Source organism: Trichomycterus rosablanca, chromosome 4 (genome assembly GCF_030014385.1).
Source record: "Trichomycterus rosablanca isolate fTriRos1 chromosome 4, fTriRos1.hap1, whole genome shotgun sequence".
NCBI lineage: Eukaryota > Metazoa > Chordata > Actinopteri > Siluriformes > Trichomycteridae > Trichomycterus > Trichomycterus rosablanca.
The window spans coordinates 12,067,655-12,086,954 of NC_085991.1; the positions used below are offsets into that span (position 1 = coordinate 12,067,655).

Here is a 19,300-nt window from a genome sequence, read left to right on the forward strand (position 1 = left end):
AAAACACGGCATTGTTTGATTCTGAATCCAGTTTTAGTATACGTCTATATTCATGTGGTAAACCGCGCTTTAGGAAACAAAAATATTCATTTTTCTATCTGGTCCATTTAAATGTGCCTTGACAGTTGAGGTGGTTGAATCGCAAACTTTTTTTAAAACAAGGTGCATATTGAGGTATAATATTTTTAAAAAGTAAATAATTGACACTTGGTGTACATTTGATCGATGCTTTTTTAAATGCATTTCCTCCCAATTTAGCGCACTAAATTTTGTCTGCCGCTGCTGAGAGATACCAGATTGCATCTGAGGAGAGAACGTCACTGTACACGCCTCTTCCAACACGTGTACAGCCCTCCTCTTTTCGCCCATGCATTCTGCACAGGCGTCTCCTCCGCCAATCAGGGTCCGTACACAACGTATGAAGTCCCACCCACCCACACATACATACATACATACATAGTCCAGCCCCCACTGTGCAGACACGGTTGACAATTAGTATCTGCTGCAGGCACTGCCAATTATAAGTTATTGAGCCGGGGTGACAGTACCTTCATCAATCAGCAGCAGAAACTCTGGTTTTGATCCAGGTTTTTGTTGATACCAGTGGAGACCATTTTCAAATCCTTCATATATACAAGACAGTGTGATGTTTCTTCCTTCAGTTGAAGATACGCTGGTTTGACTGGGTTTAATGCTCTCAGCAGCCTCTGCTAAAATAAATAAATAAATAACATTTATTTTATCTGGATATTGCGAATATGTTTATAGTAGAAAATTAATACATGACCAATAAAACATGATGCTTATTATATAACTTACCATTATCATCAGCAACAATGAAGATGAAGAACAGGAGTAACATTATTGTGCTGAATGTCAGATTCAAATAAAACATAAGGTGTTGTTTCTACTGTATGTAACCACATCTAGCTCCCCACCCCCAATTCAGTTAGTCATGTTAACTCCTCTTTCATCTGATATTGTGAAGGTAGCTGAATAAATCTTATTTATGAATACAAACTAGATGTAGATAATCACGTCTGTAATTTAGGATTAGGGATGTATTTGTTTTGAGATGATTGGTTAATTTAAAGTTTAGTTTTACAGTTTCTTTGTACAAAAATATTCATTTTTCTATCTGGTTGCAGCACAGTGGCCAAGCACAGTGGCCAAGATCATCCAGCGTTTTAAAAGAGCAAGGTCCACTCAGAACAGACCTCGCGTTGGTCGTCCAAAGAAGCTGAGTGCACGTGCTCAGCGTCACATCCAACTGCTGTCTTTGAAAGATAGGCGCAGGAGTGCTGTCAGCATTGCTGCCGAGATTGAAAAGGTGGGGGGTCAGCCTGTCAGTGCTCAGACCATACGCCGCACACTACATCAAATTGGTCTGTGTAGTGTGCGGCGTATTTTCTAACAAGGTGCATATTGAGGTATAATATTTTTAAAAAGTAAATAATTGACACTTGGTGTACATTTGATCGATGCTTTTTTAAATGCATTTCCTCCCAATTTAGCGCACTAAATTTTGTCTGCCGCTGCTGAGAGATACCAGATTGCATCTGAGGAGAGAACGTCACTGTACACGCCTCTTCCAACACGTGTACAGCCCTCCTCTTTTCGCCCATGCATTCTGCACAGGCGTCTCCTCCGCCAATCAGGGTCCGTACACAACGTATGAAGTCCCACCCACCCACACATACATACATACATACATACATACATACATACATAGTCCAGCCCCCACTGTGCAGACACGGTTGACAATTAGTATCTGCTGCAGGCACTGCCAATTATGCCCGCTAGATGGCGCCCAGCCGACTAGAGGCAACACCGAGTTTCGAACCGAGGAGTTCAGAAATTCGGTGTTAGTGTGCAAGCAGAATATCCCACTGCGCCATCTGGGCGCCGATGCTCTTAATCACTGGTAATTTGGTGTTGGTTTCGGGAGCTAAGTTGTTAATAGTGCTGTATAATGGTAGTGGTGTGTTGAGTGGTTCTTTTGATAACGTTACTATACACTTCAACTGATTGTGTTGTTATAATTACTGCTTTTGTTTTAGTATAGTAATAGTAAAAAGATATTTGTCTGCTATTTCTTACCTCCCACAAGCCAGACATTGGTGTGTTTTGAGTTAACAAAATAATATAAGCCCAGACACATGCCAAAGCTTAAAGTTTTGTATGTTTTATAATGTTTTACTGTCAGTTTTGTGATTGTGTGAGTGCAACTAACAAAGAATATTTTCCTCACATACTTTTCTTCTTTTGTATTCTATTTTAAGGACTTTTATTTAAATATGATGTTATTTTAGGTTATTTTTATGCACAAAATTCGAAACGTTCACAAACCCTGGCAACAATTTCGGGGGTTTGTTTGAAGAAGTTGTTGAATATTTATGTCTAAAATTCAAATAAAGTTTAAATAAAAGAGGAAATAAAAAGAGAATTGTAGTGTTTCTTTTGTGTGACATCAAGTTTTGTATAGACATTTACATTACATTACATTTTCAGTATTTAGCAGACACTTTTATCCAAAGCGACTTACAGTACTGTGACAGTATACAATCTAAGCAATTAAAGGTTAAGGGCCTTGCTCAAGGGCCCAACAGTGGCAACCTGTCAGTGGTGGGGCTTGAACCAGCAACCTTTCCATTATTAGTCCAGTACCTTAACTACTAGGCCACAATTGTCCCAGACAACGTAGACAACATCTTAGTACACTAAAAACTATCAATAGCACTAAGGTTTTCACTGCAGTACTGGAACCTATTGTGCAGTTTGTACGGTACTTACGGTAATTAACTGGTAACCTATTGCAGTTCATCACTGTAAATATGCTCCACAGTTAGTTATTGTAGAATGACAGTACATTACTGGCAACTGTGCTGCAAATGTACAGTATATTACTGTAAGCTCACTTTAATTCTATTGTAAAATTATGGTAATTAACTGTTAACACATTACAGTTCTTTATTGTAGAAAAGGCTATATAGTTATTTAAAAAAAAAAAAATATACACATTTTATCTAAAGGAACTAATATATGTAACTTAGGTGTGTGTTTTTGTACAGTATAGTATGATTTCCTGTCACTGTGGGCTGCAGAGCACAGTAGTAGAGAGCAGAATCTGATACTGCAGCAGAGGAGATGTTCAGATCCACTCGATTTTTATCTTCATTTATTTTTACAGAAAACCCAGAAACTGCATCTTCTTTCTTATATTCATTAACCAGAATAATGAACTCTGGTCTGAATGTAGAGAACTGACGATACCACTGCAGGTAATTTGTACCAGATCCTTTGTAATTGCAGGATAAAGTAACAGAGTCTCTCTCCAAGACTGTTTTAGTGATTGAAACTGAATTAATTTCCTGTGCGTGATTAAAACCTGTGGACAGAGAAAGAACAATGTTTATTTATATATAAAGATACGAGTGTAAGAAAAAAAACTGACAAGAATCTAGCAGCAGATACATTGTAACTTCTATTTAAGGTTTGGATAAAGGTTCTTATGTGTTATGTGATGTTATTTCTCACCTAAAACAATGGAAAGAAGACACAGAAATCCAAACAATGCCATGACTGATCTGCAGAATAATGTAGCTCAACACCTGCTATCATATCTTATACATAATTAAACCATTTCCTCTCTTTAACTTCCTTTTCCAGCAGTACAGCCCTGTTACAGAGTTTAGTAACATGTAGATGGAGCCTGCCATCATGTGCACACTTACACTCACTACATCTGTACTGTATAACTGATCGTTTATGCAAATATTATATGTAATATGTTTATTCCTACAGAACTGCTGTCTTTTTTATATTTGATGTTAACACTAACTTAAACTCTTGATTTATGTATTATTATGTATTTAATGTATTGCACTACTGACACATAACTGTTAGTACATTTGGTTAATAATAAGTGAAGTATTTATCATGGTAAGCAATAGGCCAGAAGACACTTGCAAAAAGTGCACTGAAAGACACGTCAAAAATGTGCACACACGCATTTAGAAGGCTTACCATATAATCACAAGAGCACTGTACTTACTGTAAAATATGTACAGGGTGAGTCAAAAGTCTCAGGACACTCTTTTATTTCAGAAACGAAAGGGAAAATGACATATCTGAATACCCCAACAAGTAATGGGTGAGGGGGGCCTATCTTTTAGGCTACGTCTGGAACATGGCCGCCATCTTGAAAGCCGCCATATTTAATCAAGGGCAAGTTTTTCCAATGGGAAGGTGGTCATGTAGCATATCAAAGAAGACCAGAATTTTCTCAGAAATCGATTGCTACAATATATCTCTTGTGTATGGTTCTCGGTACCTCAGATCCAACAACGCAGGTCTGGTCAAAGTGGAAAGAAGTGACTGATGCTGGTGTCCCATATGGTCTAGCGGTCAGGATTCCTGGTTTTCATCCAGGCAGCCTGGGTTTGACTCCCGGTGTGGAAATCTATCTTTATGATAGCACTAGAGCAAAACTTTGCCTATTAGTTCACCTGTGCCATGTTGCTGTAGCTCAAGAGGCTTGTTCTGTTGGAACTATGACTGCAGTCTATCAGGGACCAGTGGACATGAGCTGGATGTGGCTGACCGTTGGAATGCCGTGATCGTATCCGGGTTCGAATCCGGGTCACGGCAGGGTATTTTTGTATGCCGTGCTTCAAAGTTTTCCATTCTCTCATTGGTCAAAAGACAGAAATGAGGCCGGAGCTTCAGGGAAGTCACAAGCTCAGTCTCTCAGGGGCCAGAGGTGCAATGAATAACACGTCTGACTATGGATCAGAAGATTCTAGGTTCGACTCCTGGCTGGCTCAGTTACCTTGTGCTCTTTTTTGTCTTTCTTACTCCTTGTGTATGGTTCTTGGTACCTCAGATCCAACAATGCAGGTCTTGTTAAAGTGGAAAGAAGTGACTGATGCTGGCATCAGCCAATGACACGCTCTTCAGTTTCCCATAAGGTGTAGCAGTCAGGATTTCTGGTTTTCACCCAGGTGGCCCGGGTTCGACTCCCGGTATGGGAATTCGTCTTTATGATAGGAGTCGGGCAAAACTTTGCCTATTAGTTCATCTGCACCATGTTGCTGTAGCTCAAGAAGCTTGTTCTGTTGGAACTATGACTGCAGTCTATCAGTCTATCAGTGGCTGATCGTTGGAATGCCTTGATCGTATAGTGGTTAGTACTCTGCGTTGTGGCCGCAGCAACCCCAGTTCGAATCCGGGTCACGGCAGAAACACATTTTCCTAGGCAGGTTGAGACGAGGTGGCTGTGTGGTTAAGGCGATGGACTGCTAATCTGTTGTGCTCTGCATGCGTGGTTTTGGAAACCAGACCTTTAAACATTGATCAAAAGCCCTTAAATTTCTTGCTTTCAGCTCTGATAATTAAGCTCCACCTTTACAACATATTGGTACTACTCACATAAAATACAACTGTAACACCAGAGAGAAACAGCACATCTTATACAGGAATTTTTTAATGCAGTTGTGTTTTTGGCTTACTTCATGGAGGTAGAGCATGTTCTGACGTGGTAATTAAGGCAATGGACTGCTAATCCATTGTGCTCTGCACGTATGGGTTCGAATACCATCCTCATTGAAAACCAGAATTTTAAGCATTGAACAAAACCCCTGAAACTCTTGCTATCTGCTCTGTGTAAAATATTGGCACTACTCACAAAAAACTCACAACTGTAACACCAAATAGAAACAGCTCATCTTATACAGCCATTCTTTTAATACAATGTTAATGACATACAGATTAGTAACCACTGTTTAATGGTCTCCACTTTGTGGATTTGTGGAGCTGAATTATTGAGCATGCATTAAGAATTTAAAAGGTATTGTTTTCGATGAGGATGGGATTCGAACTCACGCGTGCAGAGCACAATGGATTAGCAGTCCATCGCCTTAACCACTCGGCCACCTCGTCTGGTCAAGCTATGTGGAATGTTATTTCTGGTTGAAGAAAACCTTCTCCAGAGCGCTCTGGACCTCAGACTGCGGTGAAGGTTTATCTTCCAACATGACAACAACCCGAAGCACACAGCCAAGAGAACAAAGGAGTGGCTTCGGAGAAAGTCTGTGAATGTCCTTGAGTGGCTCAACCAGAGCCCAGACCTGAATCCAATCAAACATCTGTGGAAGGAGCTAAAAAAAACATGATGGATATGCCAAAGAGGAATGGGCAGAAATGTCCAGAAGCAAGTGTGCCAAGCTCGTAGCTTCTTTCCCAAGACGCCTTGAAGCTGTAATTGCTGCCAAAGGTGCATCAACCAAGTATTAGGCTGTGTACATAAGTGTGTGTACATACAGTATATGCAACCCCTAAATAACTCATTTTTCTCAGTAAAATAAAATTGCATATTTTCTAAACCCTGTTTTATTTTTGTAATTATTGGTGATTGTGTGTAGATGTTTGAGGGAAAACAAGAACTCAATCTGATATAGAATGAGTCTGTAACATAATAAAACGTGGAGAAGGTGAAAAGGGTGTGCAGACTTTCCGGCTTGACTCTATATTATATAGCTTTCTGCTGCTGCTAGGGCAGAGGTAGCCTAGTGGTTAAGGTACTGGACTAGTAATCAAAAGGTCACTGGTTGAAGCCCCACCACTGCCAGGTTGCAGCTGTTGGGCCCTTGAGCAAGGCCCTTAACCCTCAATTGCTCACAGTGTATACTGTCACTACTGTGAGTCGCTTTGGATAAAGGCATCTGCTAAATGCTGAAAATGTAAATGCTTGCAAGCTCTTTTACTAAAACACAGAAGATATTTGTAGTAGGAGTTCCAACTCATGATTTTGCAGAAGGTTCCATCTTCTAACTGTACAGCTGAAACGATTATAAAATAAACCTGACAGAACTGTGGTTCCAGGAAATTTTGTAACAGCCATCCTCTGTAACACAGATGTACTCTCAGTTTTTGGGCAGCATAAACCTCTCACATGACCTGGAAACTCTGCAGACCTCTTTGTGTAGCTAGAGATACCTTGGAGGTTGTAAAACAGTTGCCTAACATTTACATTTGCACTGGCCATAATTTTCTCAGCTTTTCTGGATAAGATTCTCCACCTGAGGAATCTCTTTACTATCTGAGTAGGCACATGCGTTGTTCCATTAAAAAACCTTTAGGAAATGCTGATGTTGCTCACAGTGGTCCCCAGTTCTGCACACTTTCTGCCAGGTGCATCAACAAATGAACATTAAAAGAAACATTAGCAGCACCATATAGTTAAACACAAATTTGTGAAGAGCTTGTTTTCTACTTGACTCACTTTGATGGCATCCTGGAGAAGAATGTGCAGTGCAAAAACTAATAAAAATAGATGATTCAAATATTTCTTCTTCAAAATGTTGTTCAAGACAGGTATTGCATAAAAAAGCAAAAGTTACCTCCATTCACTTGCTGTCCAATACTGATTGACCTTGGTGCCCTTGTGACCTCTACTGGTGGTTTAATATAAAGCAGTAGCTTGTCTAGAATGCTGGTTTTTGTGCTCAAGTACCAGTCTTTCTCATGGTGCTTACTGTCTAGCCAGAGAGATGCAAGCTGTCTAGTGGGTCATAAGCAGACACTGTCTCTTCAAAATGTATCACAGTGTGCAATTAGAAATCAAAGGTGGCATTAAATTGGTAAACATGTAAAGTCTGTCTAATTACATGTGGTTACAAAGGTACTTTATGAAAACAGCACAAAGCTTTCAAATGCTTCCTAGTCCTGACAGTCGACTAATTAAAAGAAATGTTTACTATTTTGAGCTTTAAATATTTATCATGTTTCAACTATATAAAAAGAGGTTATAACCAGTCTATGTACTGATACTGGAGGTTTTGATAGTTTTGTAATGCAAGCACCGACCACTCTTACCAGCTCAACTAGACAACATAGTTTTGACGGTCAGTCACGCAGATCAAAGTAACACAAAGGTTCTTCTTTCTGCTGGCTCGTTGGTCTAGGGCAGGGGTATTCAATTAAAATTTAAAGAGGTCCAGTTAGAGAAAATTTCTTGAAGCAAATATATATATATATATATATATATTTAACATATATATTGATATATATTATATATAAATAGCCTAGTAGTTGTATCAACATCTGCATGTAATCAATAACTGACTGTCAAATCAGATGTCTGTTTGTTTATTAGGATTTTAACGTCATGTTTTACACTTTGGTTACATCATGACAGGAACGGTAGTTACTCATTACACAAGACTCATCAGGTCACAAGGTTATATCGAACACAGTCATGGACAATTTAGTGTCTCCAATTCACCTCACTTGCATGTCGTTGGACTGTGGGAGGAAACCGGAGCACCGAAGGAAACCCACGCGAACACGGGGAGAACATGCAAACTCCACACAGAGAGGACCCGGACCGTCCCACCTTATCAAACCTTTCTCTTATCAAATTAAGACAAAATAAAAATAAATTGTGCTCCAGTGGGAAGTAAGAACAGAAATGAGTCTCTCCATCACGGATTAAATGCTGTATTTTCGCTGTACACGTTTCTTTTTTGGAGAGCGTCATTTGTCTCCTGTCTCACTCGTCTTTTTCTCAACTTTCTCCTGCACAGTCGTCTGTATCTCTCCCTTCGTTTTTTCTACGTTCGCTATCTTCCTTTTTCTTTTCACCATCTTTCCACATGTAAATCGCCTCTAACTCTCTCATCTGTCTGCACTGTAGAGTCGCAGTGTTTACCGGCTGGAATGCACAGACTTGATTGGCTGAGTTGTGTCACGTGATTGGTCTGTGCGTTTTCTCATCCGCTAAACCGCTACTGTAAAGACTACAAAAGCTGCGCCGGTTAAAATAGAAGCGCCCCGTCAGGTTTCAAATAATAACTTTCTGTTTTGGCTGTAGGTCCGGGTCCGTATGGGACAGCTTCTGGGTCCGGATCCGGACCGCGGTCCGCCTGTTAGTGACCTCTGGTCTAGGGGTATGATTCTCGCTTTGGGTGCGAGAGGTCCTGGGTTCAAATCCCGGACGAGCCCTTGGTTAATGACATGTTTTGTTGAACTATTCAAAAAACTTATCAAGTGTCTCGTTAAAATCTAATGATCAAACAAAAATGACACATGCTGATACACTGGTAGAAGTTGGTAAGCTTATGTGGATGTAAATACCTTCCAGTCAGCTTCAAGTTTTTTTTTCTTCTACAGATTTTAGAATCTTTGGGCAAATTTAAAGAGTTGAAAATGTTTACAAAATTCAAACAGCAAGGAGCATGAAGTCAACACGACAAGATAAAATATCATGGTAATGTAAATGTTACAAAATCTCTTGTATAACTAACCGATTAAAGACAGCGTCACAACGTTTGTATTGTACAGTTTGGGTGGATAAACATGATACATAACGTAAACAGTGTGAAGCATAAAGTCAGTGGGACTGCACACAGCTCCTGTCAAATGCTTCCAAGTCTTTTAATTTTGACAAAGCGAGTCTTTAATGACACCTCATGCTTAAACTGTTAGAAATGCTTTAATGAAGCTCTGCATTGAATTTTGTTTTGTCATGAATAAACTTCCCAGTGCAACCAGTCAACATGGTTTTGACGCTAAGCCACTGAGGTCAAAGAAATGCCCTGGTTTCTGTCCCAGCTGGCTCGTTGATCTAGGGGTATGGTCTCCTCTTAGGGTGCGAGAAGTCCCGGGTTCAAATCCCGCACGAGCCCTTTTTTATTCACGTTTAATTTAACAACAGCCTCTTCAGGTTCCCATGCAGGCCACTTCAGGTCAGTCACGCAAATCAAAGTAACACAATGACTCTTGTTCCTGCTGGCTCGTTGGTCTAGTGGTATGATTCTCGCTTCGGGTGCGAGAGGTCCCAAGTTCAAATCCCGGACGAGCCCTCAACTTGTCAAATGCTTTGTTGAACTATACAAAAAACTTATCAAGTGTTCGTTAAAATGTAAGTACCTAAAGTAAGTACCTAAAAAGCACATAGAGACAAATTTGCATTTGCATTGAGACAAGCATTTAGATAAATTAAATCGATGACAAAAATATAGCTGATTATGTTTGAAAAACTACGGGTTGCCATATGATCCCAAGAACATTATTTTGTAACAGGACGGGTTGTGCCTCACCACTAAGATGCCAAGTGGAGCCCTGCACCTGCAAGAACTGAAAACAAGCCCAATTTGCAGGATTACCAGTCTATGTACTGAAACTGGAGGTTTTGATAGTTTTGTAATGCAAGCACCGACCACACTTACCAGCTCAACCAGAAAATATAGTTTTGAAGGTCAGTCACACAGATCAAGGTAACACAAAGACTCTTGTTCCTGCTGGCTTGTTGGTCTAGGGGTATGATTCTCGCTTTGGGTCCCAGGTTCAATTCCTGGATGAGTCCTCGTTTAGTCGAATGCTTCATTGAACTATACAAACAACTTATCAAGCGTCCCGTTAAAATCTAATGATCAAACAAAAATGACACATGCTGATACACTGGTAGAATTTGGTGAGCTTATGTGGATGTAAATACCCTTCATAACAATTCTTCCAGTCAGCTTAAAGTTTTTTTTTTCTTCTACAGATTTTCAAAGCATTAAAAATGTTACGAAATCCAAACAGCAAGGAGCATGAAGTCAACACGACAAGATAAAATATCATGGTAATGTAAATGCTGCAAAATCTCTTGTATAACTAACCGATTAAAGACAGCATCACAACGTTTGTATTGTACAGTTTGGGTGGATAAACATGATACATAATGTAAACAGTGTGAAGCATAAAGTCAGTGGGACTGCACACAGCTCCTGTCAAATGCTTCCAAGTCTTTTCATTTGACAAAGCGAGTCTTTAATGACACCTCATGCTTAAACTGTTAGAAATGCTTTAATGAAGCTCTGCATTGAATTTTGTTTTGTCATGAATAAACTTCCCATTGCAAGCAGTCAACATGGTTTTGAGATCAAAGAAATGCCCTGGAATTTGTTCTAGCTGGCTCGTTGGTCTAGGGGTATGATTCTTGCTTAGGGTGCGAGAGGTCCCGGGTTCAAATCCCGGACGAGCCCTTGTTTACTCGCGTTTAATATATCAACTGCATCTTCAGGTTCTAATCCCAGTGTGCAAATGGAAATGAAACGGGGTGATTAAATGGCAAAACTTGAACAGCTTTCTATGTGGATGCCAAACCACATTATTAAAATTCTAACCTTTAGCTTAAACTTTGTCCTCGTACAATTAAAACAAACAAAAAAACCTTTATAAAATCATGCTGCCAGAGTTATTTTAAAAGCCATCGAGAGGTTTTGTGAATCCATGTTTAAATGTAAAGCACTGTCATTGTGAAGGAAAGTCAAACAGTGCAGAGTATGAAGTCAACACGACAAGGAAAATCTCATGTCAACATAAATTTCTTTCAATCTTTAGTATTAATAACAGATAATACAAAACATTATAGCGTTTGTTTTATGTAGAAAAAGAAATAAATATTACTAACTTTATTATTAGAATATTAAATGCTGTTTTGTTGCCTCTGAATTAAATTATTAGACAAGATCTGTTTTATGTTTTTATTTGTATGTAAAAAAAAAAAATAATAATTGAACCAACTGATCAATGACATGTAAATTAAAGTTGATTTAATTATTTTAAAAATGTTGTCATAAAGAATTGTAACTTTAGATATTTGGTTACTGTAATATTTGGGTAAATTTAAAGGACTTTTAGTCGTCGTAGGATGGTTTGTCCAAGATTTGTGATTCTTGGGTAAATTTTGGGAGGTGTCTTGTTAAAATCCAAGTCTTTACAGTTGACTAATTAAAACCAGTTTGCCAAAGTGTAGGCTTCAAATATGATCAAAGTAACACAAAGACTCTTATTCCCACTGGCTTGTTGGTCTAGTGGTATGATTCTTGCTTTGGGTGCGATAGGTCCTGCGTTCAAATCCCGGACGAGCCCATGTTTAGTGGAATGCTTCGTTGAACTATACAAAAAACTTATCAAGAGTCCTGTTAAAATCTAATGATCAAACAAAAATGACACATGCTGATGTAACAGTGTTAAATGATGCTCACGTTTATGTCTATAGTTCAGGGCCATCTTTTGGTCATATGCCGCCAGCACCTTTTTCAATTAAGCTAACTGAATGCTGGGAGATCTGCAGCAGATAGAGTGAGCACTGCTGTGGGTAAGTTTGTCTAAGCAAAGCTCCTGAAATAAATTTATCACAAAAAAACCAATTGATAACACAAAGCGAAATTAGTTAATTAGAAAAAGATATTTAATAAACAGTAAATTAAACTGTGTTGAGAGTGAATTTAGAGAAACTTAAACATTACATCACTCACGTCTTAGTAAAAACATTCTTTATTTATACCCACAATCTCCATAGTTCGTCAACAGGTCAAAAAAATGAACAAAACTAGTTTGTTTCCTTTTTTTTCATGTAATGTTCAGGGGTGCGTTTCCCAAAACGTTCGTAACGCTAAGTACTTCGTAACCTCGTACTTACGAACATTCTTAAATTTACGAGTGTTTCCCGAAACCTTTCGCAACTAACATAGTACTTAAAATCGTTAGTAAATTAAGAGTAGTCTGACCCATTCGTAACTCACTAAGTACCTCTTAACTTGAACTTTACGTGCCCAAAACCGATTAATTAAGCCAATTTGCCTTTAAAAAAGCTCACAGATGCACTGGGTCTATACACCGCAACATCACCTTTATAAAAAATATTAACTATCATGAAATATATATATTAAATTATACTTTATACTTGAATTGTGCTTATATATACATACATACATACATACATACACACACACACACACACACTGTTCAGCCATAACATTAAAACCACCTTCTGGTTTCTACACTTACTGTTCATTTCATTACCTCCACTTACCATATATAGAAGCACTTTGTAGTTCTACAATTACTGACTGTAGTCCATCTGTTTCTTTGCATGCTTTGTTAGCCCAACACACCAGCACAACACACACTAACTGGTTTTAATGTTATGGCTGCTCAGTATATATATATATATATATATATATATATATATATATATATATATATATATATATATATATATATATATATATATATATATATATATATATATATACTGTATATATATATATATATATTAGGGCTGTCGAAGTTAACGCGATAATAACGCATTAACGCAATCTCAATTTAACGCGATTTAAAAAAATAGTGCTGTTAACGCAAATTCTATTTGGCCCTGCGAGTCATCCGTAGTTCATGTTGAGACTTGCCACCGTTTTTCATTTGCGGTTTGTTAACATAATGTAATCAAGCGTGTAGTGATGCACTCGCTTAATAAAGAAATAAATACACGGTATATTCACAAGTTGTCGGGAGCAGAACACTTTATTAACTCCTTCTGTTACGGTACCGGACAGCTAGAGTCATCGCGTTAGCCAAGCATGCTATTCCATGAACTATGGAAGCCCCAAAGGGTCAAAACACACTCACTTCGTGTAGAAACGTCCATCAAATGTCACGATACAACCACAGAAAAGTCTGTTACAATAACTACGCCTTATCCCACCTAAAGCACCGCTGATCTACAATGTTTGAAGAAATTCTAACCTACAATCTGACATTTATACGAAGTCAAGGGTCTCTGCTGGATAGTATTACTGCCTAGTATGTGAGTGAATTACAGTTTTCTCTTGTCCCAGCAGTTTTTAACATAAGTACATTTAGCATAAAATGTGTTCACCATTTTAATTGTAACATTTCACTTAAAAATCCTTGTTTTCTTTTTTTTTTTAATGCGATTAATCGCGATTAACTATATGAAATTCTGAGATTAATCGCGATTAAAAATTTTAATCGTTTGACAGCCCCAATATATATATATATATATATATATATATATATATATATATATATATATATATATATATATATATACAGTGTATCACAAAAGTGAGTACACCCCTCACATTTCTGCAAATATTTCATTATATCTTTTCATGGGACAACACTATAGACATGGAACTTGGATATAACTTAGAGTAGTCAGTGTACAGCTTGTATAGCAGTGTAGATTTACTGTCTTCTGAAAATAACTCAACACACAGCCATTAATGTCTAAATAGCTGGCAACATAAGTGAGTACACCCCACAGTGAACATGTCCAAATTGTGCCCAAATGTGTCGTTGTCCCTCCCTGGTGTCATGTGTCAAGGTCCCAGGTGTGAATGGGGAGCCGGGCTGTTAAATTTGGTGTTTTGGGTACAATTCTCTTATACTGGCCACTGGATATTCAACATGGCACCTCATGGCAAAGAACTCTCTGAGGATGTGAGAAATAGAATTGTTGCTCTCCACAAAGATGGCCTGGGCTATAAGAAGATTGCTAACACCCTGAAACTGAGCTACAGCATGGTGGCCAAGGTCATACAGCGGTTTTCCAGGACAGGTTCCACTCGGAACAGGCTTCGCCAGGGTCGACCAAAGAAGTTGAGTCCACGTGTTCGGCGTCATATCCAGAGGTTGGCTTTAAAAAATAGACACATGAGTGCTGCCAGCATTGCTGCAGAGGTTGAAGACGTGGGAGGTCAGCCTGTCAGTGCTCAGACCATACACCGCACACTGCATCAACTCGGTCTGCATGGTCGTCATCCCAGAAGGAAGCTGACGCACAAGAAAGCCCGCAAACAGTTTGCTGAAGACAAGCAGTCCAAGAACATGGATTACTGGAATGCCCTGTGGTCTGACGAGAGCAAGATAAACTTGTTTGGCTCAGATGGTGTCCAGCATGTGTGGCGGCGCCCTGGTGAAAAGTACCAAGACAACTGTATCTTGCCTACAGTCAAGCATGGTGGTGGTAGCATCATGGTCTTGGGCTGCATGAGTGTTGCTGGCACTGGGGAGCTGCAGTTCATTGAGGGAAACATGAATTCCAACATGTACTGTGACATTCTGAAACAGAGCATGATCCCCTCCCTTCGAAAACTGGGCCTCATGGCAGTTTTCCAACAGGATAACGACCCCAAACACAACCTCCAAGATGACAACTGCCTTGCTGAGGAAGCTGAAGGTAAAGGTGATGGACTAAACCCAATTGAGCACCTGTGGCGCATCCTCAAGTGGAAGGTGGAGGAGTTCAAGGTGTCTAACATCCACCAGCTCCGTGATGTCATCATGGAGGAGTGGAAGAGGATTCCAGTAGCAACCTGTGCAGCTCTGGTGAATTCCATGCCCAGGAGGGTTAAGGCAGTGCTGGATAATAATGGTGGTCACACAAAATATTGACACTTTGGGCACAATTTGGACATGTTCACTGTGGGGTGTACTCACTTATGTTGCCAGCCATTTAGACATGAATGGCTGTGTGTTGAGTTATTTTCAGAAGACGGTAAATCTACACTGCTATACAAGTTGTACACTGACTACTCTAAGTTATATCCAAGTTTTATTTCTATAGTGTTGTCCCATGAAAAGATATAATAAAATATTCGCAGAAATGTGAGGGGTGTACTCACTTTTGTGATACACTGTATATATATATATATATATATATATATATATATATGTGCAGGTCATTCATTTAATTTTGACTATAAAATAAGCACTGTTGTATTTCAATGTTTAAATCATTTTATTATTTTTTATAACTAAATCAATAGATGGCATTGGTTAGCTATAATTCTGCTATTGAAAACTGCTTGGCCATGAAGTCCTGTTGATCAGGTAAAGCTATTTGACTGGACTGTGCAGAGGAAGGCCCAGGAGATGACCCAGGACTGCTGCAAAATGAAGGCTGCACAAGAGATGGGGTAGATGGGTAGATGGGAACTTTAAACATACATCTACTCCCCCAGCTATCCCTTCAGTGGCTGCTGGACTTAATATTGTCAGTAATGCTTCCTCTTCCACAGTAAGGCCTGTTGCAGATAACTGACCTACACCTGTCTTGGCTCTCTCTTTCCTGAATTACGCCCCAGTTTGCGCTGTAGACTTGGCATGCTTTTCTGGATTGATGCGCCTATTTATAGCCTTAATATGCGACTGATAGCGATTTCAAATGTAAAGTTTTTATACCAGTAATTTAAAGATCTATTGGTTAGTAGTTTGTAAAAAAGGTTTTCTTGAAGAATTATTTGCTTTTTGTGATGTAATAATGAGAAATTATATGATAATCGGTGATTCAGTTTTCGACTGGTGGTGCCTTTTCAGAGGCGGAGCAAACAAAGAACTACTTACACCTCGTTCGTAGTTTCGGAGACTTACGAGGGCTTTTGGGAAACAGGCGCAAAATTGGCGTTCTTAAAGTTACGTCATTCTTAAAGTTGTTCGTAAATCGCTAAGATCAATCGTTATCGGGAAACGCTCCCCAGTTCGTTAGCTGATGTGCAAAGAATCTCAAACATCTGAAACTTCCATTTGTCTCAAAACCACAAAAAACACTCCACTTTCAGTCTAGTGTCACTTTAATTTGGCCCAGTTCTAGTGCAGAGAGAAAGGTTCATGGCAGGGTGTACTCACGAAGGGAACGAGAGAGAATGGGCATTTCCTCTTTAATGCATGCTACAGAGTGCGAGACAGAGTTTGAGTTGCTGTTCTAAAGTTTTCCAAGATAACACCACTGAATCCACTTGCACGTTATCCAAAACGACTGGAACCAGACTTTTCTGTGACAAAAACAACCACCGACTTGAAACTGATCTAAATTAGCCTCACGTTACTGAAATCTGACTAACGGGACTGTTCCCATTCATCTACGCAACTCACGCCACACTGTTTGTTTACACGGTTCCGGGGAAGATTCTAAGGAGATCCCAAACAAATAAAAAAATTGTCCAACATTTGCAATGCCTCCTCAGAGATAACTAGCTATCAAAATACCAAGTTTTTGCTCTATCTTGTCGATCAGAATTAAGTACTTTTCAAACAGCAAATTACAGAGTCTGTGTTATGTGTAAAAGTACCACGAAGTGACAACCTACTGTACATGACAATTCATGTGTTACAAAAGCTTTACAGTACATGCTACAGTACCTGCATCTTTGATATATGAGTAAACGTTACCAGATAAAATACATCTGTTTAAAAAGCAAACAGCCCCACCTAGTGAGAACAAAACACTTTTCACATGAAGGACTTTTTGTGCAGCATGACTGGAGTTGCTGTTACTGTGGGTTCCATGGCGCAGTAACACAGTGCAGAATCTGTTACAGCAGCAGAGGAGATCTTCAGCTCCACTTTCATATCTTCTGTATTAAGAGTTATGGACAGACGTGGATCAGCTGGTTTAGCATATGTGGCATCTTTTGTGGATCGCATAATCAGCCCCAGAAACTCTGGTTTTGATCCAGGTTTTTGATGATACCAGTGGAGTCTATATGGTGATCCTGTATATGTACAGGACAGTGTGATGCTGCTTCCTTCTGTTAAAGATAAGCTGGTTTGGTCTGGTTCAATGCTGTCAGCAGCCTCTGCTATAAAAACATAATTTACTCAAACCAATATCAAATAAAGTGTATTAAAATAAATAATTAAATTATAATAACAACAATACAAATACTACTACTACTAATAATAGTAATACTAAATGTAATTAACAAAGAGTAAATATATATTTACCAGTGTGAGCAACAACAATAAATGCTAAAACAAGGAGTAACATGGTTGTTCTGTGTGTCAGGTCAAATAAGCAGCTTTAAAGAAAATGCATGTTTGTACATTTTGTTCTCACATCTAGCTCCCCCCACAGTCATAGTGAATCATGAGGAGGGTCTAAATCTAGAAGCAGCTTCCTTAATGCTTTTCTGCCTGTGCTGACTTATAATTCAGCATTTTAGTACACAGTGCTAGGCTACTTACAAAGACTGTGGTTAAATTAGCTTCTTTTTACTTTCCACAGAAGATGGTATGAAACAACATTTGTTTTTTTTCCCAGAAGACAGAAGTCACCCACAAGTCATGCAGTTTGGTAGCATTTTTTATAGATTAAAATTTTATACATTACAAAACATAGTTGAGTACACTTGGTAGTATTAAGATCACTTATTATTGTGCCAGATTGCCAGTACAAAACCAATACAGATTCATTCTTAGTATGTCACTGTACGCCCACAGCAAACATTGAAAAAAATGTACTGCAGATAATTTAAGTTACTTATTATATTAATAATATTAATTTTAAAGAGAGACAAAGAAATATATGAAAGAGTCAAATAAAAATTATACAGATCATCAATACAGAGCAGCTTTCATTGCCATAATACAAAATAAATGAAAAGAAAGAACAGTGCAGATCAGGTCTCTGTGACACTAAAAGCCTCTGTGTGCTCTGGTGCTGCCCCCTATATAAGAGGTGTGCTGGAGCAAAGACCTTGGGAACTATTGTGGCTTGGTTGGACTGCTTTACAGGACTCTGTTCCAATCTGTAGGGTCTGTTATTGCGCATGTTAAGTCATGTTTGTGGCTCTTGCTCATACTAAGTCATGTTTGTAGCCCTTGCTCATACTAAGTCATGTTTGTAGCCCTTGCTCATACTAAGTCATGTTTGTAGCCCTTGCTCGTGCCAAGTCGTGCTGTAGCCCGTGCTCGTGCCAAGTCGTGCTGTAGCCCGTGCTCGTGCCAAGTCGTGCTGTAGCCCGTGCTCGTGCCAAGTGTGTTTAGTTTTGTTTGGTTTTGTATGTTATGGTTTTGTCTTTTGTTATCAATAAATATCCTTTGTTAGCTTATACATCTCTGCGTGTGTGTCCACCCTTATTGTCTTGTCCTAGCCCCCCCGTTACATAATAGTTCCCCAAACTTGGACACAGCAAGATGTTTTTTGTTCAAGAGTTCCCTGACTATGACTCCATGGGTTTCCCTCAGACCTGCACGCTTAGTAGGCCAGCTCCTTATGATGGAAGCAACCTCGGTGTGGAAGGCTTCCTTCATCAGTGCAAGCTCTACTTGCAGTACCTCAGTGACCCTCAGCCCACTGAGAAACAACAAGTGTTGTTCATGATGTCTCGGCTGAGGGGTGAAGCTCGTGAATGGGCTAGGAAGCTATGGTCTGAAGGGGGAGCTGAGCTGAACTGGGTGCAAGTGTTTGAGGGCCTCATGCGAGTTGAATTTAAACCAAGCAACCCCTGCCGGTTTGGTGTGGGGAGGTTTTCCCAACCTCCTGTACCCATTGGTGACGCTCCCAGCAGCAAAGCGCCCACTGCAGCTTATACCCGGCATCCAGTGCCCACTGGGGATGTTAAAATTCCCCCAGTGCCCACTGCTGATGTGGTCCGGGTGCCAGTGCCCGCTATCAAAGCTCGTGACCGTCCCATGTCCATGTTAGGAGCCAGTCAGGTTA

General features: G+C 39.4%; 3 non-coding genes across 3 annotated transcripts; 2 read left to right on the top strand and 1 right to left on the bottom strand.

The window, feature by feature from the left end:
• Nucleotides 1-5,858: 5,858 nt before the first annotated feature.
• Nucleotides 5,859-5,940, bottom strand: trnas-gcu (transfer RNA serine (anticodon GCU)). Its single transcript has one exon. It is a non-coding gene; the product is annotated as a tRNA-Ser (tRNA).
• A 3,851-nt stretch (nucleotides 5,941-9,791) lies between these two features.
• trnap-cgg (transfer RNA proline (anticodon CGG)) lies at nucleotides 9,792-9,863 on the top strand. Its single transcript has one exon. It is a non-coding gene; the product is annotated as a tRNA-Pro (tRNA).
• A 1,095-nt stretch (nucleotides 9,864-10,958) lies between these two features.
• On the top strand, nucleotides 10,959-11,030 carry trnap-agg (transfer RNA proline (anticodon AGG)). The gene has a single exon. It is a non-coding gene; the product is annotated as a tRNA-Pro (tRNA).
• The last annotated feature ends 8,270 nt before the right edge of the window (nucleotides 11,031-19,300 follow it).